This window comes from Pimephales promelas, chromosome 6 (genome assembly GCF_988280905.1).
Source record: "Pimephales promelas chromosome 6, fPimPro1.hap1.1, whole genome shotgun sequence".
NCBI classification, from domain to species: domain Eukaryota; kingdom Metazoa; phylum Chordata; class Actinopteri; order Cypriniformes; family Leuciscidae; genus Pimephales; species Pimephales promelas.
Genome location: NC_142774.1, coordinates 21,281,131 through 21,305,877, shown reverse-complemented (window position 1 = coordinate 21,305,877; position 24,747 = coordinate 21,281,131). Strand labels below are relative to the sequence as shown.

The window sequence follows — 24,747 nt, the reverse complement described above, 5'->3', positions numbered from 1 at the left end:
AACCATTGAATCACCCTCATTACTGGTCCCAACTAAATAGGTAATATGTGATGCAACCCACCTCATCATCACTAATGTTGAAGCCAAATGGCCAGGGTCTGTACACGTTGCCCAGCCCATTCTCACCCCCAAGGCGTCACTTAACTGACGCCTTGGGAAGCATTTGGACTTCAATATCTGACGCTTTAGGCGCCCTTTAGCGTCAGTTAGATGACGCCCTAGGATCGCGTGTACCCTACCCCCACCCCACACCTAAACCTAACCGCGTCCTCTAACTGACGCTTTCCTTTAGCGTCAGTTAGATGACGCCGTAGGATCGCGTCATGTAAGTGACGCTAAAGGGCGCCTAAAACGTCAAATATTGAAGCATGGTCAAAGGTGACGCCTTGGGGTGAGAATGCGTTGCGTTGCCAGGATATTCTATAGAAGTCATCATTGTGCCACAAATTTCAACAGGGTATGTTTTGCTTTACACAATGTTTTTTTTTTTTTTTTTTTTAATTTGTATGCAATTATACACTTTAAATACCTTTATAGGACACTTCAGTGGTTACTTGCTGGGGGACAGAGGGTACCCTCGTCTGCCCTATTTGATAACACCCTACCCTGAACCAGAGCCTGGACCGCAGGCACAATTCAACATGGCCCACAGCAGAACACGGGTCAAGGTGGAAATGACCATAGGCATCCTGAAGGCAAGGTTTCAGTTTAAGGTTTCAGGATGGCCAAGAGGAACCCCCAGTGAACCCAGCAGACCAAATAGATGGCAGGGTAGTACGAGACATGATTTGCCAAAATTACTTTAATTAAAACCAGTTAACAGTCAAGTGTTGTTCATTGTTTCTTTTGTTTCTTTTGAAGACATTTGTATTTATTGCTTTAGATTTCATTCAACAACAAATGACAGATTAATGTTCACATACTGTTTCCCACCTTAAAGTCCCCGTGAACCGGAAGTTGCAAACGATTTTTCTCCAGTGCTGTGACGTATTTCCAAGTGAAACGGAATATTGAACAGAGGGCAGGGTTTTACTCTAGCGCACCTCCTCTCCATCTCTCGCCCATAGCAAACTAACGGTTTGAGGGGAGTGGTTAAGCGTTTCCCCACCCAAACTGTGAAACCTACGTCATCAGAAAAAGAAACCGTTCCAGACCGGAAGTAACTTTTCAGATTTTGATTAAAGATTACTAAGGTAAAACATTTTTTTAATATATATTCACTTGCACGGATTAATTGTTCACCACAAGACTAGTAATATGCGCTAACAAAGTAAATAGGTTCAATTTTGATTTCACGGGGACTTTAAGCTGGTGCTCTAGCAATTCAATTTCAAGTCTGGCCTTTTTTAGGTTCAGCCTTTTCTCCTCCATTTGAAGCTTTATAAGGTCCATCTCCATGTCACTTTTTCTGATTTGCTTTTGAAGGTGGGCCTTATACAGCTCTTTGGCAGGCAACTAGAAAGACAGAATAATTAAACATGACTGAAAAAGTCTGCAATACAAACACAGACCAAATATTTAAATGAGGAAGGAGAACTGCAGAACATTTCTTACACTGCTAAGATTCTTTGTGGAGGTAGATGGACCCTCAGCTCTATTAAAATCTCCTGCCATTTTCTGTCAAATGACAATTTATTTATTCTCTTTTGTAAAAAAGGGGGAATGCATTGTATTCATCATACCTCTATGGGTCTACCCACATTTTGTGTTTCTGTCACAGCAGAAGTGGTCTCTTCATCGTCATCCTTCAGTGAAAATAAGGAAGGATGTTTGGTCTAGCTAGCAAACAGAAACCTAAAGACAATAATCACTTACAATTGTGACAGAGGGTGGGGTTGCAGGAGGATCCAATAATACAATGTGGCCATCAGCAACTGCAAGATAATTAAACCAATAAGATAATCATGCATATTCAATACTCAGTGTATATTCTTATAAAAGAAGGACATTAGGAACATCTAAGTGTACTAGTAATAAGATTACAGTATACAGTATATGCAGTCAAAGCAGCATGCACACTGCCACTTGTCTTGGTACTGTAGCTGAGTCTGACAAACTGCCCCCCTGGTACCCCATCGCCCACAGGTTGCCCTTTATTCAGGGACAGTGCCAGCTCCTCAGCTGGGGTGAGGGGAGGCGGAGGCGGACCCCACCCGTTTTACGGGCCTCAGCCTTCTTTCTATTGGCTACATAGAAAACTAAATTACATTAGATACTAAAGTACATGGCCTCAGTAACAAGTTTAGTAAGTTTAGAAAATATCACCTTGCAGGAGAATGTTTTTGTGTTTCATTTTGACTTGGCTCTCACTTCTTCTGGCTCCAGAAGGATTACACCTTATAAAAACCTAACATATAACTAGCCAATTATGTGCATTACTACCGTAATATTAAGAAATGTATGGAGGCCAACAAGTAAATAGGCTACTTGTCTATTTTCACACGCCCCAAATAATTTTTGCCAAATGACAGAATTTTTTGAGAATTTATTTAGAATTTATTTTTTGCCAAGCCAACTCTCTTTCTTTTGCTGATGCAGCAGTATTGTTTGTTTTTTTTAAGTTATGGCTTGTACTCTTCATAAGCAAGCATTAAAACCTCCAACTCAGTTTCACTCAAGTATGTAGCTTGTTTTTTGTCCCTTCGTTTCCATGGTGACTCCTGAAATCTGCGATCCATTGAAAATGTCTTTATGAACTCGCCGTGCGCGCACATTAACCCTGGGTTACCAATAGGAGGTTGATTAAACTAAAGGCCTCATTATGCTTCTGCGTCAACTCCACGGCGTAGCTACGTCGTCACTGCTACGGCGTCGTGGCCGTTGTATGCTTCTGCGTGAGGTTGTGGTGCATCTCGGTGCATTTCACTGCCAGAACAGGGGTTCGCGAATCTCTTTGGTTCCGTGCGTCGCGAGCGAAAGAGAGAGAATGTTGTTTTTGCAGCTGCCAGCTGGAGCTAATCGACGTTGAATAACAAGACGACACAAACTTTAATGAAGTTTTATTAACTAAGTTCGGGAGGAGCACGTTCAGATAATTAACACGAGTGGATAGCAATCAGCAATCAGCAACCATTGAGAAGAGGGTATATATAGACTCAGCAGTCTTACCTCGATCCATTGGCAGTTTGCAGCATTCGGCCATGTCCGAATCTAGCTCTTCCCGTTTCGATAAAGAATCTTTCGTCCTTCAGAATTAGAAATCTTTGCAACAACATGGTAACGTCATTTTCTCATGGGCGTCAGGGCAAACAAACGGGCGAAACATCCGCAATCTAACGTTTACTTCCGCGTCTTTCTTTAAACCGGACCATTCAATAATTACTGCCATATAGAGAAATGGACAAAACTATGCTGCCCTCTTAACGCAAGGAACGGGCCTTCCTACAGCATCAGGCTGCCGCAACAGGTCGTAAGTTAAGCCACGCTGCAGATTCAGTCCCGGCTGATCCACACTCTCAAACATCTGCCGGGTCAACTCTGTGAGTGCTTAGCTCAAAACTTTTGTGTCCCTGATTGAACTTCGCATCGCTTCAATTGTTGAATGACGAGCAAGTTATGCTATCTGGGTAATAATTGCGATCGGAGGATCACACGTTTTAAATGGTTTCTGTACAAATTATTTGCTTTCCTTAAACTCGATGCTTGGTTATGGCGTAAACTCACATGTAAACAGTAGAACTGGGAATCGAATCCAAAAAAGAATCGATTCCTCGATTCCGAGGCGTTAGGGATTGAGAGTCGATTCCAAAGTTTGGAATCGATTCCATTAAAGGGAATCGAATCCTCTTTTAAGATTTTAACTCAAACCGCGGCTTGTAACCGATTATATTTGTCAATACAATCATGTCACCTATAAATAAATAAAGTTCAGACTAATTCAAACCCACAGCTTCACAATTTGGTTTTACTGATTATTGATAAGAACGAATAAATCGGCTGGGAACGCGACCCTAAATGACAAATAAATAAAATGAGAAAATAAGGGGGGCTTTTACACAGGGCTCGTTTGCTGCGGTCTGAGCGCGTTCGTTCCCGACGCTCCCCGCAGCGTGGGTCTGTTTTCACACAAAACTTGTTTCTATCACACAAAACAATAGGTTACTGTCGTAACCCCGGTTCTCTGAAACATCGAGTGGAGAGATCCACCTATGGGAAGGGCATCCGTACCTGACCTCTGCAGAAGCATCCAATTGCACCAAGTCTGGCTAGACAGACAGAAGCGCGCGGCCAGTGCCCGATGAGGCCACACCCCTCACCCACGGGCATATAACATCTGGGCGCGCTGCTATTCCTCAGTAAGTATATTCGCTTCTCGTGCGGCAAGCGGGGCAAAGCTGGTAGCTCTTTCCACTCGATGTTTCAGAGAACCGGGGTTACGACAGTAACCTATTGTTCTCTTTCATCATCTCGTGTTCGAGATCTACCTATGGGAGAGACATGGACAGCTCCCCGATTGCCCAATACACTCACAGTGAGGTTCTGAAGCCAGAGAAGGACGGTCACCTCAGGGAGGCGGTGCCTGACACGTCCCTTAATCATGAGCCTGCGATGGTGAAACCACACCTAACTAATGTGGACAAGCAGGACATGAAATACGCATGGGACACATGCGAGATAGTAACCCCAACCCACCAAGACATAATCTATACCCGAAAGGGGAAGAAATGATAGGTGACAGGAATGAACATGGCCAGTCAGCCCATTCACTCTTAATGGTATATATATCCCAACAGGGTTACAGCAGGGAGGGGCTAAGACGACCCGACCCCTAGAACCGAATGTGCTACCGAGGTACTGGTGACATCCAGCCGGTAGTAGCGCACGAAGGTATGAGGAGAAGCCCAACTGGCAGCGGAGCAGATGTCCTGCAGTGACACTCCCCTAAACAGAGCCCAAGAGGTGGCTAAACCTCTTGTGGAATGAGCTCTGATGCCCCTAGGGGGCTGCACTCCCTTTGCTTTTTAAGCCATGGTAATAGCATCCACAACCCAATGTGAGAGGCGTTGCTTCAAAATTGGACTCCCTAAGTGAGGGGGAGCCCATGAAACAAAGAGCTGGTCGCTCTTCCGGAAAGCATTCGTCCTGGTCATATATGCCTGTAAGGCACGGACTGGACACAGAGCGTTCAGCCTCTGATCCTCTAGAGAGGTAAAAGGTGGAGGGTGAAAAGCGGACAGCTCCAACACCTCCGAAGTGAACGCAGGGAAGCACTTCGGCATGAAGGCCGGGTTGGGCTTAAGGAAGACCTTATCTCCACTAAGAGAGAACTTAGAGCACGAGGGATGAACCGAGAGTGCATGTAGCTCACTGACACGTTTAGCAGATGCCAAGGCCAAAAGCAAAGCTGTCTTGAGAGACAGCAGCTTAAGGGATATACTATCCAAAGGCTCAAAAGGGTGTTGAGACAGAGCTTCCAGCACCATGGAGAGGTCCCACTCCGGGAAAGTTCTCCTGACGACTGGCAAAGAGCGGTGTGCACCCTTCATAAATCTGCGGATTAGAGGGTGCTGACCGACGGTCGAGCCCTCAAAACCCACATGACAGGCTGAAATAGCAGCCAAGTGGACCTTAATGGTGGAAAAGGACCTGCCTTTATCCATGAGGTCTTGAAGGAAACACAAAATATCAGGAACTGAACACTGATAAGATGTGATACCGCGCCCATCACACCACCCCTCGAACACTTGCCACTTACAGCCATATAAGGGCCGTGTAGAGACGGCCCTGGCATTCTGAATAGTGGTAACCACACACGGCGAAAGCCCAAGTGCGTTCAGGTTCGTCCTCTCACGGGCCAGGCCCAGAGAGCCAACCTGTCCGGGTGGGGGTGGTAAATCTCAACCGAGTTCAACTCCAAACCCAGGAAATTGACATTCTGACTGGGCGTGAGATTGCTCTTGCCCACGTTCACTTGGAACCCGAGCGATGTGGTGTGTGCGAGCACACGGCCGGTGTCCTGCAACACCTTCTCCTTCGATTCGGCTATGATGAGCCAATCGTCTATCAGGATTCTCAGACCTGTTATTCTCAGAGGCGTTAAGCCCGCCTCCGCGCACAGACAGAAAGACCGGGGACTCAAACTGAGTCCAAACGGAAGAACTGTGAATTCGCAACATATGCCCTGGTAGGCAAAACGAAGAAAATTCCTGTGCGGAGGATAAATGCTTATGTGAAAGAAAGCATCTTTCAGATCGACTGATGTGAACCAGTCGTTCTGTTTTATGGCACGGGCGAGTGCGCCCTGTGTCAGCATTCTGAAGGTGTATTTCCTCAAATGTTTGTTCAACACTCGAAGGTCCAAGATAGGGCGGAGAGAGCTGCCTTTCTTTGGAACCAGAAAATACCGGGAATAAAAACCCTGGTTCATCAGATTGGGGGGTACCACCTGAATCGCTCCCTTGTTTAAGAGAGATGAATTTTCCTCTTCCAGAATGTGAGAAGCTTTCTCTTCCGTGTGAGAAAAGAGAATGGCGTTGAAATGAGGGGGTTTTACTGCGAATTGCAATCTGTAACCCTGCATTATTGTACGCATAACCCACTCGGGAGCCGAAACGGTTCGCCAAGCCGCTTCGTGACTCGCGAGTGTCCCCGCTCGGGACAGAGCAGAGCTGTGTCTTGGGACCAACAGAATTATTTGTGATGCAATGGCGCCATCTCGTGGGCACACTAGAGGCGACATGCGGGGGTTCGGAGGGGTTTCCTCTCTCTGCAGTGAGAAAGGTTCTCTCTGCGGAAAGAGGTTTTCCCTCCGAAACGAATTTGTTAGATTCGTTATTATTTGTGTTTTGTGTGTTTTGTGTTGGGCAAACACTGCGTGAACTGGGCAAACATAGTGTGGTGTACACTGTGCTAAACTTTCACCCACAAGGAGCCCCCTGAAATTGGGGGGAAAACACACATCTCCTGAACACATGAACTGGGCAGTCTCAAGTGCAGGCAGAAAATACTATCCATTTTTAAGGATATATAAGAATAGTTTGTTTAAACGTGTATTTAGTTATGTGTTGGGAAACACAATGACCAAAGCCTTCCACACACACAACGTGCACTAGAAACACATGGCTTGCAGCCGCAACTGAGCTGTTTTTTTTTTTTTTTTTGGACTCGGGGCGACATGCAAGGGATCAGAGAGATTTGCTCTCTATGTTGACACAGATATAAAAAATCTGCACGAATTCATTTGATTCGTTTAATAATAGTTTGTGTTTTGTGTTGGGAAACACTGGGGCTGGGGCAAGCCTTTAATAACTGGGTGAGGGAACCAAGTGTGTGCGGTATGGTAACACTGCTTATGTACTTTATGTACTCACAACAGCCCCCCTGTGGCTTGGTAGCCACGAGACGGGATTACCCGACCGTTCGAGGGAGACCCCGTGTCTTTCGGACAAGGGTTCCGGGACCGGGAGAATACGGAGGGCTCGTGGCCCGTGAACGCGGGCTGGAGGCTCCCATGGTGGAACTCCCAGGCGGGCTGCTAGCGTTCAGGGCCGCCTTCCTACTCATCAAGGCCCGTGAGACAGTGTTAACAGTCTAGCGGGAGGCTCTAGGCGCGCTTGAGAGCTTCGCGAACACTGGAAAAAACGTTGAAGAGTTGTTTCCTCAGGCTGGGCGGTGGTACCCGCGTTTACCCGTCGTAAATATTCCTATCCTGGTCGGTGGCGCTCTATGGAGCTGGCCACACAATGTTGAGACGAACGGCCGCTCGCTCACAAACTTTCAGGAGGATCGACTGAGGCAAAACCGTGTGAGCGCTAGCTTAGGGTAATGTTAGAAAGACCGCGTCATCCTCGTCGCCGGAACCGACCGGTTCGTCAACGAGAGTGAGGTTTTCCCGCGAAGATGTCCACTTCAGGGAATGCGGATTGGGCTGAATACCGCTCAAATATTTTATCTGTGGTGCTCCGGGAGTCCCCCGGTAGCGCGTCATCATCACCGTGTCCCCCATCCGAGTAAGAAATGCCAAGCACGGTGCGTTGGATAGTGCAACTAAAGCCGGCTTTGTAAAAAGCTACATGGGCAGCAATTACAATGACCGCAATTCTCCGGGTTCTCCAAAGCTTCTTGAGCGTGCTAAGCCCAAGCGGACCGCACAGAACGAGAGGGTCCTTAGCGGCGATGAGAGCACCACACGCGGCCGGGCAGGCTCGTCGTGATGGACTGTTCCCCAGGGGAAGCGGCTGTTTAGACGGTCACATAGCCATGGGTGGGCCAGCGGTGAAGAACTCGGAAAATACTTGGCGGGCAGCCATGTAAGGAGGAGCAGGTGAAGGACAGTGAGAGCTCGGCGGCTCCGGATGCAAAATACACAGCGGATAGGCTGAAGAAAAACGACTGTCACTTACGTCTGGCGGAGGCTGATCTGGCGATATGTCCTCCTGTAGACTCGAAAGTGGACAGCGTAACGTTAATCCAACCGAACTGTGTCAGTGCAGAGGTCGCGAGAAGCGAATGTCAACTGAGGAATAGCAGCGCGCCCAGATGTTATATGCCCGTGGGTGAGGGGTGTGGCCTCATCGGGCACTGGCCGCGCGCTTCTGTCTGTCTAGCCAGACTTGGTGCAATTGGATGCTTCTGCAGAGGTCAGGTACGGATGCCCTTCCCATAGGTGGATCTTGAACACGAGATGATGAAAGAGAACTTGTTTCTATCGGATCTGGTGCGTTTGCGTGCATCTTACGTCATCACAAACGTGTCGTGCACGCGCGTGATAGAAAGCAGAACGTGAGTAATATCGTGTTTTGTTTTAATTAATTTATTTATTTTCATTAATTTGCTGCTATCATGCGCAGTTGAGTGAACAGTACAGGTTTATTGTGCGTGTGTCTCATAAGGTGGACTTCTGCTACTTGCAAACGGACTCTTAAGGAGACAGTGGATTTCCAAATGTGTTGCTCTGATTCCATGCACAATGCTCGAATACACTGCAGGCTCACTCTCGCTCGTATCCAAGGTAATTCCTCAACAATATCATCCCTTACTAATTTTAACTGAATACATCACATAAGCTAAAAACGCTTTCGCAGGATACTTCCTGAACAAGTGCGCACCCGAGTCCGTGCTGCTTTCACATACACGCAAACCGCGGCACGGTTCGGGAGCAAGACCACCTCCTCCAGGTAGTCTTGGGTTCGGTACCCCAGTGCGCACCCGTTTCCCATAACGGCATTCACATTAGCGATTTTTAGTGCGTACCGTGCCCCGTTACGGACTTAACCGCCAGGGTGAAAGCTCCCTAAGCCATTTTCAAACATTAATAAAGATGCGCATAATCCTGGAAAGATTTAATCTCCCCTCTTTTTCGCGTCCTTGATTACGCTCAAGAAGATGATCTACTTCCCCCTTCGCTCAGCTTCACAACACAGCTCAATTTGCACAGGTACGTTTCTCCACTGCCCCAGCAGTGATGTCTCCTCTGCTTCCACAGGTGCTCTTTTTCTCTGGCGAATTTTTCTGCACTGCCACAGCAGTGACGTCTCCTCTGCTCCCATGGGAGCTCTGTTTCTCTTGTTATTTTTCTACACTGCCCCAGCAGTGATGTCTCCTCTGCTCCCACTGGAGCTCTGTTTCTCTGGCTAATTTTCTACAATGCCCCAGCAGTGATGTCTACTCTGCTCCCACTGGAGCTCTGTTTTCTCTGGTTAATTTTCTCCACTGCCATAGCAGTGATGTCTCCTCTGCTCCCACAGGAGCTCTGTTTCTCTGTGCAAATTTTCTACACTGCCACAGCAGTGATGTCTCCTGCTCCCACAGGATCTCTGTTTCTCTGGCTAATTTTCTACACTGCCACAGCAGTGACGTCTCCTTGGCTCCCACATGAGCTGTCTTTCTCTGGCTAATTTTCTACACTGCCACAGCAGTGATGTCTCCTGCTCCCACAGGATCTCTGTTTCTCTGGCTAATTTTCTACACTACCACAGCAGTGATGTCTCCTCGGCTCCCACAGGAGCTCTCTTTCTCTGGCTAATTTTTCTCCACCGCCACAGCAGTGATGTCTCCTCTGCTCCCACAGGATCTCTGTTTCTCTGGTTAATTTTCTACACTGCCACAGCAGTGATGTCTCTTCGGCTCCCACAGGAGCTCTCTTTCTCCGGCTAATTTTCTCCACTGCCACAGCAGTGTCGTCTACTCTGCTCTCACAGAAGCTCTGTTTCCCTGGCTAATTGTCTTCACTACCACAGCAGCGACGTCTCCTCCGCTCCTACAGGAGCTCTGTTTCTCTGACTAATTTTCTACACTACCACAGCAGTGTCGTCTCCTCCGCTCCCACAGGAGCCCTGTTTCTCTGGCTAATTTTCTACACTGCCACAGCAGTGATGTCTCCTCTGCTCCCACTGGAGCTCTGTTTTATCTGGATAATTTCCTACACTGCTACAGCAGTGATGTCTCTTCTGCTCCCACAGGATTTCTGTTCTCTGGCTAATTTTTACACTGCTATAACAGTGATGTTTTCTCTCCAGTACATCACTTTTCAGAATTATAACTCCTGCTAAAACCCCTAATTGATTATTTTCTCTGTCCAGCGAGCATTGGTCTCCAAGCGGACGTTGCATGCATCAAAGTTATCCTCCAAGCAGTATCTCCCAGGACCCTTATATCCTATGTTACTGCTTGGAGATAATGTAAAGAAAGAAAACGATAAAAATGTCTCTTATAACTGGCCTTTCCCTGATCTTTCTCTTTTCAATCAAATCTTTTATCTCCTACCTTAATATCATTGAGAGCCTACAAATCGGGTCCATTAAAGGTTATCTGAACGGCATCCAGTTTTTTCTATAAACTGATGTACGGCACTCTTTCCGTGGAGATAAACAATTCACAAACCCTGATTAAAAAGATTCTAAGATCCTAGCCCACCCGCTCCGACGCCGAACAACCCATAACACTGGACATTCTCATCAAAGGTATTCAGGCTTTCCGCACAGGCTACCAGCCCCTCAGTTCCGCTCACACACTCGATGCCATGTTTAAACTAGTTTTTCGTTTTCTTAGACACTCAGAAACCGCCATCATTTCGTGAGAGGAGTGAGTGCTTTCCCAGTGGAGCACTTACATTTTTTCTTTTTCATCCAGCAAGCAGTTGGTCTCTCCGTGGATGCAGTGTGAGGAAAATCTCCTGGGCAAGCACTCATTTTTCCTCTTTTCAGGTTTCCTCTTTCCGTCCAGCGAACATTGGTCTCACAGCGGACGGAGTGAGAGCTTTCCCAGTAGAGCACTTACATTTTCTCTTTCATCCAGCGAGCAGTTGGTCTCACAGCGGACAGAGTACGAGAAAATCTCCAGGACAAGCACTCATTTTTCTCTTCTTCTTTCCGTTCCAGTGAGCATTGGTCTCATTGCGGATGGAGTGAGTGCATTCACAGTAGAGCTCTTATATTTTCTCTTTCATCCAGCGAGCAGTTGGTCTCACAGCGGACGAAGTATGAGAAAATCTCCTGGACAAGCACTCATTTTTATCTTTCCAGTCTTCCTCTTTCCGTCCAGCGAGCATTGGTCTCACAGCGGATGGAGTGAGAGCTTTCCCAGTAGAGCTCTTACATTTTCTCTTTCATCCAGCGAGCAGTTGGTCTCACAGCGGACGGAGTACGAGAAAATCTCCTTGACAAGCACTCATTTTTCTCTTTCCAGTCTTTCTCTTTCCGTCCAGCGAGGATTGGTCTCACAGCGGATGGAGTGAGAGCTTCCCCAGTAGAGCTCTTATATTTTCTCTTTCATCCAGCGAGCAGTTGGTCTCACAGCGGACGGAGTACGAGAAAATCTCCTGTACAAGCTCTCATTTTTCTCTTTCCAGTCTTCCTCTTTCCGTCCAGCGAGCATTGGTCTCACAGCGGATGGAGTAAAAGCGTTCACAGTAGAGCTCTTACATTTTCTCTTTCGTCCAGCGAGCAGTTGGTCTCACAACGAACGGAGTATGAGAAAATCTCCTGGACAAGCACTCATTTTTCTCTTTCCAGTCTTCCTCTTTCCTGGTCTTTCCAGTGAGCAGTGGTCTCATAGCGGACTGAGTGGAGCTTTCCCAGTAGAGCACTTATATTTTCTATTTCATCCAGTGAGCAGTTGATCTCACAGCGGATGCAGTGTGAGAATCTCCTGGGCAAGCACTCATTTTTCCACTTTTCAGTTTTCTTCTTTCATCCAGCGAAGATTGTCTCAAAGCGGATGGAGCAAGAAAGTTTCCCGGTAGTGCACTCACTTTTTCTCTTTCATTTCAGCGAGCATTTGGTTTCACAGCGGATGCAGCGTGAAAACATCCTGGACAAGTACACTACAACTGCACCTTGTTCGCAGTCAACAGGGGCCGTCAGTCCAGGCAGCGAGCCACCATCACGGGCCTCCCTGAACAAAGCATCCAGGCCCTTTCTCGAGATGCCAGCCCGCCAATCTCGGCACTCTTTGGGGGGTCTTTAGTCCGGCGGCTGTCCTCTGCTCTTTAGCCTTTTGGGGGGAGTACTCTGGGTTCGGGCAGAATTATGAGCTTGGAGCCCTCCCTCCAGACAGCACGCCAAATACGCATTGAATCTCACTCACTCAAAATTATATGTAAGTGTGAACTCGTGAAATGAAGTTTTATTAACTAAGTTCGGGAGGAGCACGTTCAGATAATTAACACGAGTGGACAGCAATCAGCAATCAGCAACCATTGAGAAGAGGGTATATATAGACTCAGCAGTCTTACCTCGATCCATTGGCAGTTTGCAGCATCCCTCCTCCACCCCTTCTCCACACTACTAGTTCTCCACACTCCTCTTTCTAAAAAATCACTTACATACGGGGGGAGTACTCTGAGTTCGGGCAGAATTCCGAAAGGAAGTTTCCTGAAGGATTTTTTCAGTCTCCACATGGAACTGTGCTATGCAGGATAATGTGTCCCGTGGCAGACTTGGTTAGTACTGTATTATCAATGATGTAACCGTGAACATTGTATTGAAAATAAACAACAAACTGTGTTTCAAAACAAACGTTGATTTATTGATTGATTGAAGTTTATTGCGAGCAAAAGAGAAAGAAAAGAATAGACATATTAACAATTAAATAAAAAAAACAGTTTATTTTTAGATTAATTCTTTATTTACTTTCTTTATAAGAGTATTATAATTATCAGAACGAGGGTGCAAATGTTAAAAATAGCGCTAATAGCGGGAGGGGGAAATCGGAAAAGCTACACTGCTGAAATTATGTATAATCTGACCAATCAAAGCCCTTGCTGTCTGCGTCGCCTCGACGCGTAGTTACAAATTTTTGGAGGTGCACGTCGAGCTACGGCGGAGGGGTCGGAGAGGGGTTCGCGTCGACGGATAGGGGCATAAAACGCAGAAGCATAAAACAGGCTTAACTCCTCACAGGTGTTTTGGCACCGACATACCCAGAGCAAAGAACGTATATTGACAAGAAGTGAAAGCCAATAGAACGTTCTATTGCAACACCAGCGCCCAGCAGCAGCCCTACGCTTCCGCCATTTCGGGGTGAAAGCGACTCGGCAGTCATATATATTTAGTCCAGTGCAGAGATCATTTTTAGGTTAATAATTAGGCTAGGTGATTATTTAACTCACAACAGTTAACTTTATAGCAGTTAAAAAAGAAGTTGCTACTTAACCGGGCTTTTACCCCCACATAACTTGAGACAGGGAAGTTTGAGGATTTAATTCATTATATTACTCTCCACATTAAGTGTGATAGGTAAGAATAAAGTGATATCAGTTCATAAAGTTATAATAACATAGACCGTTTCCCGGGAGGTACACATGTTACTTACAAAAATAAGTTATCAATGAAATAAATTCAGCAAATAAATGTTGTACTAAAATGTAAATGTTTGACAATAAATATATAACAGCAATAGAATAGCTTTACAGTAAACAGTTTTTTTTGCAGTACTAGCCTATCTTATATTAAAGGTGGAATACCTAAGATTTTTGCATTAAAATATCCCAAAATCACAAGGCTATATATTTATATAGGGTTATATATTTAGTTAAGATGATAACTTACAATATTCCAAATGTTTCAAACAATGTTTAAATCGCGAGAAAATTTAGATTTTAACCAAGGAAACGGGGCGTGTGAGCAGGGGTGAGCTGGGAGTCGCCAGTCAATCGCGTCATATCCGCGTTACATCGGTTTCCGCTCGTACTACGTGTAGTCCTGGACAAATGCGGAAGTTGTAGTTGTGCGTTAGCGTCTATAAAGCAACAAACGTCAGCTTTCGCGCATTTGTTATGGAATGGAGCACAATTATTCTTTTCAATTATTCTCGGAATGTGAACTGTTGGCTGTAAAGGGGGTCGCACACTGGACGAGAAGCGCCGCGCCACGTCTAGGACAACTCCAGGTAACGTTATCGCACACCGGACGCGCACTTTCTCATCAGTGTATGGCCAGCAATATTGTTATGTTTAATGTAGGGGTGTAACGATTCACTCGTTTTCTCGATGCATCGATTATAAAACCTGACGATGCATATGCATCGATCCTGAAACATGTATTTTGAATCGTGAATCGTTTATTTACGTGAATAATCGATTTAAAAAGCTAAGAATCGAATTAATCGCGATTTTATAGCGATTCAGTGGTTTAAACTATATAAACACAACCTTAAAGTGTTCCTGGTACAAGCTTCCTCACGCATTGGCGTCATAAGACATCTGCATTTGATTGGTTTCAGGCGGGCTCACACACCCCTGATGTCTCACGCTGAAGCCCGGTTGGTCAAATGCCTGAAAGATGAGTTTATCTTTCTACCCGTTGAGCTACTCGAGTCGTGATCAGCTTGTATTACCACAAATAAGTTAAAATCTCCCGGAATCTAGAGCGAGCGTGCATACGAGACAGAGGTTGTGCTCCAAACCGCGTGTCGCGTGTGCACACATGGCTGCACGCACTCGGCAAGAGGGAAAGCGAGCGAGAGACCACCTTGCGTGTACGGAGAGTCTTTCCATATAATAAATGAATGAAAGCGTTTTATTTCATAGTGCCCACGCAATGGCATGGCAGCTTTATCAATGGCTTGAGCGGTTTGCCTCAAAACTATTGCTTTCTCAATAGAGAGCTCAGCTGGAGAGCTCAAACATGGACTGCTTAAAAATCTGTAGTTACATGAGAGCTATGGGACCGAGCGCGAGCAAAATCCAGTGAAAAGATGTTAACAAGTGCACTGAGAGGATGCAAAATGAAACTAATGAAAACATCTCCATTAATTTGTGCATGTAGTCATTTACTGCAATACTTTAAACGCCTTTTTCAAAATATTGGCTACTAGGTTTCTACAAATAATTTGTCGGCCATTCATTTTTTTTATAAATGTGCCACTTGTCAGGGTTGTGGTGCAGGCAGAGGAACGAGGAGTCCGGAGTAACGGTGAAGATAATATTTAATATTCAAAACAGGCAGGAAGACAGGAACTCAGGTGCAACACAGGCTAACTTTAGACATTGACCGACAATAACTGAATGAAACAGAGGGAACTAAATACAGGGAGGAATCAAACATAACGATATGAAGACAGGTGATACTGATAAACAAGACGAGGAACAGGTGGCTGATGAGGGAGTGAGTTCAGGAGTGGAGACAAGAGGATCCTGGGAAGTGTAGTGCTAATGACAAGACAGGATGGTGCAGACGCAGACTGTGACACCACTGTTTTATATATGTGCCACTGTTCGTCCGACTATTACTGTACTTCATTTTATTTTTTATTCTATATTGTTTTAATTATTTACTGTATTTTATTTTTATTATTATGATTTTTTATTCTAAACTGTTTTAATTATTCTGATTTCTTTTGATTATTTTAATTTCTCCCATTTAAAGCACTGAAATGTGCTATATAAATAAACTTGCCTTGCCTTATAATAATATATTCATTAAAATTAAAAATAAACATGAACTAACATTAACAATGGACAAAATCCCCACCATCTGACCCCCGAAGGCCGCTGTGTAGGCTAATTCAAACCCCAGACAAAGACCCATTGGGTGAAGCATTGAAATAATACTATAATGCATATAAAAAATTAAGAATCGAATCGAATTAATCGAATCGCATCGAATTTGGATGTGAATCGCATCAAATTGAATCGTTCTGAATTTGCAAAAATCGTTCTTGAATCGAATCGAAAACCTATGAATCGTGAATCGAAACGATTCGCTGTCTACCCAAAGATTCACAGCCCTAGTTTAATGACATGAAAGGAAGATAATATCTGTTCTATGTTATTGTACTGTTCAATTAAATACAATCGTTGCTGAGTCTGCATTCTGAAAACTTTACCTCAGAGCATCCGTTAACTGAATGAATTGAGAATCTCACCTGAAAAATCTAATAACATCAGCTATTGTTATTCAAGCAGTTGATTTCTGTAAATGAATGCAAAACTAAATGCATATTGCAGCATAGGGCGAAGTCAGGATCCATTAGCAATGATTTGAGACAAAAATAAGTCACTTCGTCCAGTGACTCGTACAGTAACATCTGTGATAACTAATTTACTTTTAAACCTGACTTTTCTTGCGGTTATTTCAGTTTAATGAAAAACAAGCATGTCATTAAACGCAACATTTATAGAAATCAAACTTTACCTCATCCATGACAACTAATTTTCGATTCCCGTCTGACTGATTTATCCACGGTGGAGTTGAAAACAATAGTTCCCATCATGCCGCGTTCCTCCACGGCGTCATCAAGCAAAGCCGTTGTTGTTGTTTTGAATGTAGCGCCCTCTAGCGGCATAAAATCTTAGGTATTCCACCTTTAATGACGCAAAACCATGTAAACAAACAAAAAAACACAGCCAATGTCCAAAGTGGCATTTAGTTATAGGATAACGGACACAGCGCATCAATGATCATCATGTTTGTAGCATGATTTAGGGGATTAAAACGTCCAAAATATATTTCAGGCCTAGTGGAGTTGGTAAATGAAAGCTTTAGCATAAGTTCTGCCTGGAAGACTTAATTATCGCGTCACGCGTTACCTTCAGGTTATCCAATCATGTTCTTATTCTTGTGGTATAAAAGATCGGTACTTACACATGTTTGAGTTCGCAGATGCCGACGCTTCAACAAGTAGATGCTGTCGCATTTATTCATGCTCTCGTTCAGTCGCCAGGCAACATGTTTCAGGATATTTTGCTTACAATTTGCGAGATCCGACGATGTCCCACCCTATTACCTACCGCACGTCGAGGTTCCTGCGCTCAGTCTTCGCATCTTCCCGTAGACACAGCGGCCCTCGGAGAGTTTTGATGAGCTAAGGCCGAGAAGTTCCGGCTGTCTTTAGGCTAAAGCACTACAGAACCGCGCTGTCTGCACAGGTGCCATTATTATCCCGCAAATCACAGACCCACCGACATGAATCAACAACTCTGCAAATCACAAGACGATCTAGCTCTCACTGGTTCAAGTTCAAACTCCCCTCCAAGGCTTTCCATTCGTTTTGGTAGGCAGCGCACCGCACCTCCACCAGCACTGTTAATGTGTCCTCTGATTAAACTTCATTCAGGTAAGTATTTCTCCATGGCTTCCTACACGTCCGAGCTGAAATCATGGTTAAAATTGGCGTCTACGATGTCGATGACGTGGCGCTATCTGATCATTACGGCTGATCTGCACACTGCAGACGGGCCGGATAGCTCGCCTTAATGCTCGTACCAAGTGTATAAGCAAAGTTTGCGTTTCCGTCAGTCTGATATTCCACATTTCAGTCGTGATCTAATAATATCAGCGTTGTCAATACCACGCTCTCATTTGCAGTTTACAAATACCTACTAACATCTGTGTAACTGATTTAAAAAATCAAGTAACTGCTTGAGTTCTATACTTATGCAATATCACGGGTCACGCTCGTCATCACGTCTGCTCACTTACCAGAGTTCGGTTGCGTGTGCGTTTAATTAAAATAAATAAATAAACCTGAGCGAAAGACAGCAAGTTTATCATTTCGCCGTTATTCTGCAGTGATCATATCTACAATGGCAGCAAGTTATTAATTGTGTAAGAATAATTCACAAATAACTATTTTCACCATATTAGGCTATACTTTAAATTCATATTAAGTCATTTAATATTTAATGACTGTACAACATTTGAATTGTGTACAATCGCTGTAATACTCAACCTTTCTGGTGGCTACGTAATCCATTGAAATGTGTGATCGGAATAAGAATTAATGTGAGGGGTGCTTTCACATTAATTTTCAGAGAAATGCAGTCTAAGGATCAAGGCAGCTGCGTGGCTCTGGTTAAAGCCACATATACTTAGTCAAAACTCAAAACTGTTAACTCAGTAGAACTAATAGTCATATTACCGTAGTATTATTTACGAGAAGTCAGTGAAGGAGGCTCTAGTGACATTGTCTTCGCTCAACTGTATGATTTACTTTTTCATGCATCATTCTATTCAAGAGTCTCAACTGGCTGTGGCCAGCGATCTCCCTGAATGAATGGGGCTATTTCTGCAAGAGCAACTCAGGAGCCATGTCAGTCATAATTCACACCTGAGAAAAGGATTCCATAATCAAGAGACAACAGATCATGTATCACTTAGAGTCTCTTTCATGTACCGATCATGGCCGGCTGTTCCTTCATTGTATACAATTATGAAAATTGTAATGTATTATTTTGTCCACTCATAGTTCGTTTTCAGGCATCCAAATTCACGCAAGTATTTTAATCCTAAATTTTTTCAAGTCTGGTCACTGTACCTTCTCTGTTGCTTAAGGCATAGCAAACCTATGACTAAGCTCTGTTGCTTAAGGCATAGCAAAAACCTATGAAAAGTAGTCAAAGTTTCAACAGCACGTTTGCAGCTTCGATTAACTATCACCGCAATTTAAAACTTTTTCTGTCAATCAGAATCACACAGGATAGAGTCTCAAGAAGTGTCAACAAAGTCATCATTCCATCGATGAAATACAGGGGTTGGACAAAAAAACTGAAACACCTGGTTTTACTACACAATAATTTGTTAGAATGGTGAGGGCCTCATTTTGCATCCAAATACAGCACCAATTGAAAGATAGAAGTCCTTCACAGTGACCAGAGGGATTATGAGCAGTTCCTCTTCCAGAACAGTGTCCAGGTCACTATATGATGCTGGTGGACTCGCTCCTCCAAAACACCTCAATAATATTCAGATCTGGTGACTGTCAGACCATGGAAGATGTTCAACGTCACTTTCATCTTCATCAAACCCTTCTGTCACAAGTCTTGCTGTGTGTGTTGGTGCATGATCATGCTGATACACGGTTTGAGCATCAGGTGCTCATGATCCTCCAGAAGGGTTTGGTAGTCCTCGGCAGTGTCGTGTCCATCAAATACAATCAGGATTGTCATGATATTGGAGCTCAAACCATCACTGATCCACCCGTGCTTCACTCTGAAGATTGGCCGCCAGGCATATAGATGTGAAACCTCCAACATTGGCCAGTGTTTCAGTTTCATTGTCCAACCCCTGTATGTAGCTCATGGGTTGCTATCTCTAGTCACCACCGATTAGGTTATTCTGTCTCATCATCTATATTGTAAATCATGTCCTGTTGGCAGGATTAATGTAAATTTAGTTTGTGATTCACTAACTACCAGCACTGTTATTATCTTTAAAAGTAATTCTCAAATTAATTTTTCTCACTCTTTTAACTTCGAGTGTGTAACCTTGCAGTTGTTGGTTATGCTTGAACGGCATTATTACACTCCAAGTCAGAAGCAAAATCCATTCAACCCCTTCGATTACAGCGTTCATGGCTCATACATTCAGGGGATTATCTCCAGGAGTTAATACTCCGATTTTCCCCATGGTCTTCTCTAATTACGTTTATCCCTTATTTCCTTCCTCTTTTTCTCAAGAACCAAGAATGACTATAAAGGTCTATCACATTATCAATTTATAAATTTGCAAATTCTGTCCATTCTCATCTATGGTCAAATTTCGATTTATCATAACTAACGGAGCACTACCTTCTTAACCTGGTTCGGGTCTCGTCAGTTCCGACCTCAATAGCTGCAGTCTATCCTCCTCCCCGTGTACTGCCATTCCTACAGGACTGGGGCTGCCATGACAGTGGCCGAACTTGGTAGTTCTGTTGCAGCCATCAAAATCCTCGACAGATGGTCTTCCTCTGCATTCGAGTCATAACTAAGAGCTGATCCAATCATCCTTGAAGCCCAGCAAGCTCTCGCGTGGCCTTGTCTTCAAGCGGCAGCGTAGCCATATATTTATTCATATACAATTAAACCTTGTCTTGTCTGGCCTATCATGGCTATATCTGTGTGGTCTATGGAGACCTGTCTATGTCTGGCCATCGTGGCTATATCTGTGTGGTCTAATGAGACTGGTATGTGTCTGGCTTCCGTGGCTGTATCTATGGTATATCGAGACCTGTCTATGTCTGGCTATCATGGCCGTATCTGGTATATCAAGTCCAGTCTAAGTCTGGCTATCGAGGCTGTATCTGTGGTCTCTCGAGATCTGTCTATCATGCCTATATCTGCGTGGTCTAATGAGACCTGTCTACGTCTGGCCTATTGTGGCTGTACCTGTGGTCCATCGAAACGTCTATATATACCTGTATCTGTGGTTTATCGAGACCGGTTTATGTCTGGCCACCATGGCTATATCTGCGTGGTCTAACGAGACCTGTCTTTGTCTGGCCCATTGTAGCTGTATCTATGGTCAATCGAGACCTGTCTACACCTGTATCTGTGGTTTATGGAGACCTGTCTATGTCTGGCCTATAGTGGCCGTATCTGTGGTCTAACGAGCCTGTCTATGTCTGGCCTATGGGCAATATGTATGCATAAGTTCCGCATTTCAGTTTCCGGTTGGGAAGATTAAAGCGGAGGAAAACCGAGGAAACGGGATTATGGCAGAGTCTTCAAAATTTACTTCAAAATCTTTGAAACAAAACCTTCATATGTTCAAATGTAAATTTTATATAGTTATGTTTATTTAATTTGAAAAAATCTGTTTTCGTGACTAATGTTGCTTTTGTAAAAACATGGAGTATAAAAATTCAATATAAATTTTCGGTACTGCATTGGACTCTACGATCGGCGGAAGTTATTGAGCATCCTTAAACCTTCACCGGAAATCCCGCCGTGCATAGAGCCCATTGTGGCTGTATCTGCGGTCTATTGAGACTTCTCTATGTCTGACCTATTGTGGCCGTATCTGTGGTCTATCGAAACCTTTTCTATGTCCGGCCTATCGTGGCTATGTCTGGTCTATCGTGGCTGTATCTGTGGTCTTTCGAGACCTGTCAATGTCTGGCCATCGTGGCTGTATCTGTGGTCTATCGAGACCTGTCTATGTCTGGCCATCGTGGCTGTATCTGTGGTCTATCGAGACCTGTCTATGTCTGGCCATCATGGCTATATATGTGTGGTCTATTGAGACATGTCTGTGTCTGGCCTATCGTGGCTGTATCGTGGTCTATCGAGATCTGTCTGTGTCTGGCCTATTGTGGCTGTATCTGTGGTCTATCGAGACCCGTCTGTGTCTGGCCTACCGTGGCTGGATCTGTGGTCTATCGAGACCTGTCTGTGTCTGCCTATCGTGGCTGTATCTGTGGTCTATCGAGACCTGTCTGTGTCTGGCCTATCGTGGCTGTATCTGTGGTCTATCGAGACCTGTTTGCGTCTGCCTATCATGGCTGTATCTGTGGTCTATCGAGACCTGTCTGCGTCTGGCCTATCGTGGCTGTATCTGTGGTCTATCGAGACCTGTCTGCGTCTGCCTATCGTGGCTGTACCTGTGGTCTATCGAGACCTGTCTGTGTCTGTCTATCGTGGCTGTATCTGTGGTCTATCGAGACCTGTCTGTGTCTGGCCTATCGTGGCTGTATCTGTGGTCTATCGAGACCTGTCTATGTCCGGCCTATTGTGGCTTTATCGTGTTCTATTAAGACCTGTCCATGTTTGGCCATCGTGGCTATATCTGCGTGGTCTAACGAGACCAGTATGCGTCTGGCTTTTGGGGCTGTATCTACAGTCTATCGTGGGGTTCGCCGGTCTAAGTCCTGGGGGGGGGGGGGGGGGTGCCGTCCCTGCGGAGTTTGGCTCCGGCCCTGATCAAGCACACCCGAGCAAGCTAATCAAGGTCTTCAGGATCAGTAGAAACTCACAGGTGCGTGTGTTTTGATCGGGGTCGGAGCTGGGCTCTGATGGCCCTCCGGGGCAGAGATTGGTGAACTATACTGTAGAGTCCAGTCGAAGTCTGGCATATCATGGCGTATCCGTGGTCTATCAAGACTTTTGTATGTTGGCTATCATGGCTGTATCTGTACGGTCTATCAAGATCTGTCTATGCCTGTATCTGTGGTCTATCGAGACCCGTCCATGTCTGGATTATCATGATCATATCCATGTGGTCTACTTAGTGTACACATAGGTATATGACTAATGTTCATCATGCTAATTATGGTATCTCCCTTTTCTTTTAGGAACATTTAGGATTCATGACCGGTGGGTATACTTTCGTTCATCAATTTTGGGGGGAAGGCTGGCCCCGTCCCGATGGATCTACAATCCACCTACTTTTGGGGGGTCGGCTGCGCCCCTGCCTTCGTCTTCAGGCAGGAAATGCTGATCCGCTACCCTCGGATTACGATCTATGGACGGGGCCTACGCCAAAGAACTTAAGAACTTGAAAATAATTACTTGCTGGGCTGTCAATAAATGGATGCTTTGTTACATCATTTTATCTCCCGAGTCTTTCTGGTAGAAATGAAAGCTTTAGCATAAGTTCTGCCAGGAAGACTTAATTACCGCGTCACGCGTTACCTTCAGGTTATCCAATCATGTTCTTATTCTTGTGGTATAAAAGATCGGTACTTACACATGTTTGAGTTCGCAGATGCCGACGCGACAACAACCTCCACCCTCCCCACCACCACCAGGTTGGTCCCGTCTACACTTCCCGGGGGGTCGGCTGCGCCCCTGCCTTCGTCTTCAGGCAGGAAATGCTGATCCGCTACCCTCGGATTACGATCTATGGACGGGGGCCTACGCCAAAGAACTTAAGAACTTGAAAATAATTACTTGCTGGGTTGTCAATAAATGGATGCTTTGTTACATCATTTTATCTCCCGAGTCTTTCTGGTAGAACTAATAATAGTAGTAAAAGTGTAAAGTTGCATACAATGGAAATACTCACTAATCCAAGTAAAAAACTACCTCAAAAAACTGTCTGTGCTGTTGTCCAGTAACTCCAGTTGGAATTTTTACCCCGATATGGCTGCCATGCTACCGAAGCGCCATCTAGTGGCTGTTACCAAAAAAGCATCAGAGTTTCGCCTCTTGTTCTTCTATACTCTTTGCCCAGAGTAAGCAAGTTTGGGGTTAATCAACCAAGAGTTCAAGGTTTATCTGACGGTAAGTTAACCTTGCTTTCTGGAATACACCCCTGCATTACTTGGATACACACATACAGTACATATATTAATATATCATTTAAACATTTAATTATGTTTTAACACCATTGAATCGGGTTTCTTGTTAAAATGTGATTAGTTAATGTTAAACTACAATCTTAGATGAAAATGTTCTATATGGAACCTTAAAAGGTTCTATCAGCGCTACATATTTGGAACCCCTAAAAGATTCTATACACTCTTAAAAAAAGGGTTCCTCTGGGTTCTATATAGAACCCTGGGGTTCCATACTTGGCCAATAGAACCTTTTACCAAAAAAATGGTTCTATATAGAACCATTTTGGAGTTCCATATATGAAGCGGGGGATGGAACCATTTCTGGTTCTAAATAGAACCATTTCTTCTAAGAGTGTAACTTGAAATGGTTGACTTCACTTGATGTTTTAACTTTGAAATATGTTTCAATCTAGTAACCCATTCATACATTCACTTCCCATCATGCTTTGCACAAGGCTGAAATGTAAATTTTGAAATTAAGTGATATTTTATGCAATTATTTTAGTAAGATGAGAAAACGGAGAGAATGTTTAATGTTCTATTATTATGTTGTTATTTAAACGTTTATGTTATGTTAGTATTTTTGGGGGTTACCATTTTGGTGAAGTGTTGAGCCTGTGCTTGGAGTGAGGACCTGCTACAAAAAATTCAAGTTGTATTATTAATAAAGCAACCACTATGATACTACTCTAGTAGAAAGTATTGTTTCTAATAATGATACACTGAACACCACATGTGTAAAGTAAAGTTTGTTATGTAAATTACAGGAATAAACAAGAAGCATTAACTATAGAGTTGTTTGAATAATTCATTTTAAATGAAAACCATTCATTGTTAAAGAACACTATTGATTCTAGTTGTGCATCGTTGATTTTATATGTATGTATTTTCGTTGTTAACAAAATGTTCTATTGTCACAATATTAAATGGTTTGTTAACTAGCTGCGTATATATATATATATATATATATATATATATCCCACATCAATGCTATAGACATCCAATTCCATCCTCATCTCGGGGTGAAGAAATCGCACCGCGTGGTTCCCCCTGAGACATTACATAATTGATTACAAACATTTAAAATCAATTAGGCTACATACAATATGCATTAAGTGCACCGAAAAAATTGCATTTAACACTTCACACTTCAGTGTATTCCTTTTTAAGTATATTGTTTGTGAAAGTACACTAAAGTGCACTTTTTTGTATAAATATGACTTTTGCCCCATGCTGGTGAGCCTTTTACCCCATGTGTTGGGTTGGCCGACCTTGCCACTTCATACATTTATAAGATTTTTAATCAAAATAAACCACTTTTATGATTTA

At 44.2% G+C, this 24,747-nt stretch overlaps 3 pseudogenes; 1 reads left to right on the top strand and 2 right to left on the bottom strand.

Annotated features, from left to right (window-relative positions):
* Positions 1 to 655: 655 nt before the first annotated feature.
* On the bottom strand, positions 656 to 3,215 carry LOC148978549 (uncharacterized; annotated as a pseudogene).
* Positions 3,216 to 4,429: 1,214 nt separating this feature from the next.
* On the bottom strand, positions 4,430 to 7,503 carry LOC148978548 (uncharacterized; annotated as a pseudogene).
* Positions 7,504 to 21,386: 13,883 nt separating this feature from the next.
* On the top strand, positions 21,387 to 23,067 carry LOC148978547 (uncharacterized; annotated as a pseudogene).
* The last annotated feature ends 1,680 nt before the right edge of the window (positions 23,068 to 24,747 follow it).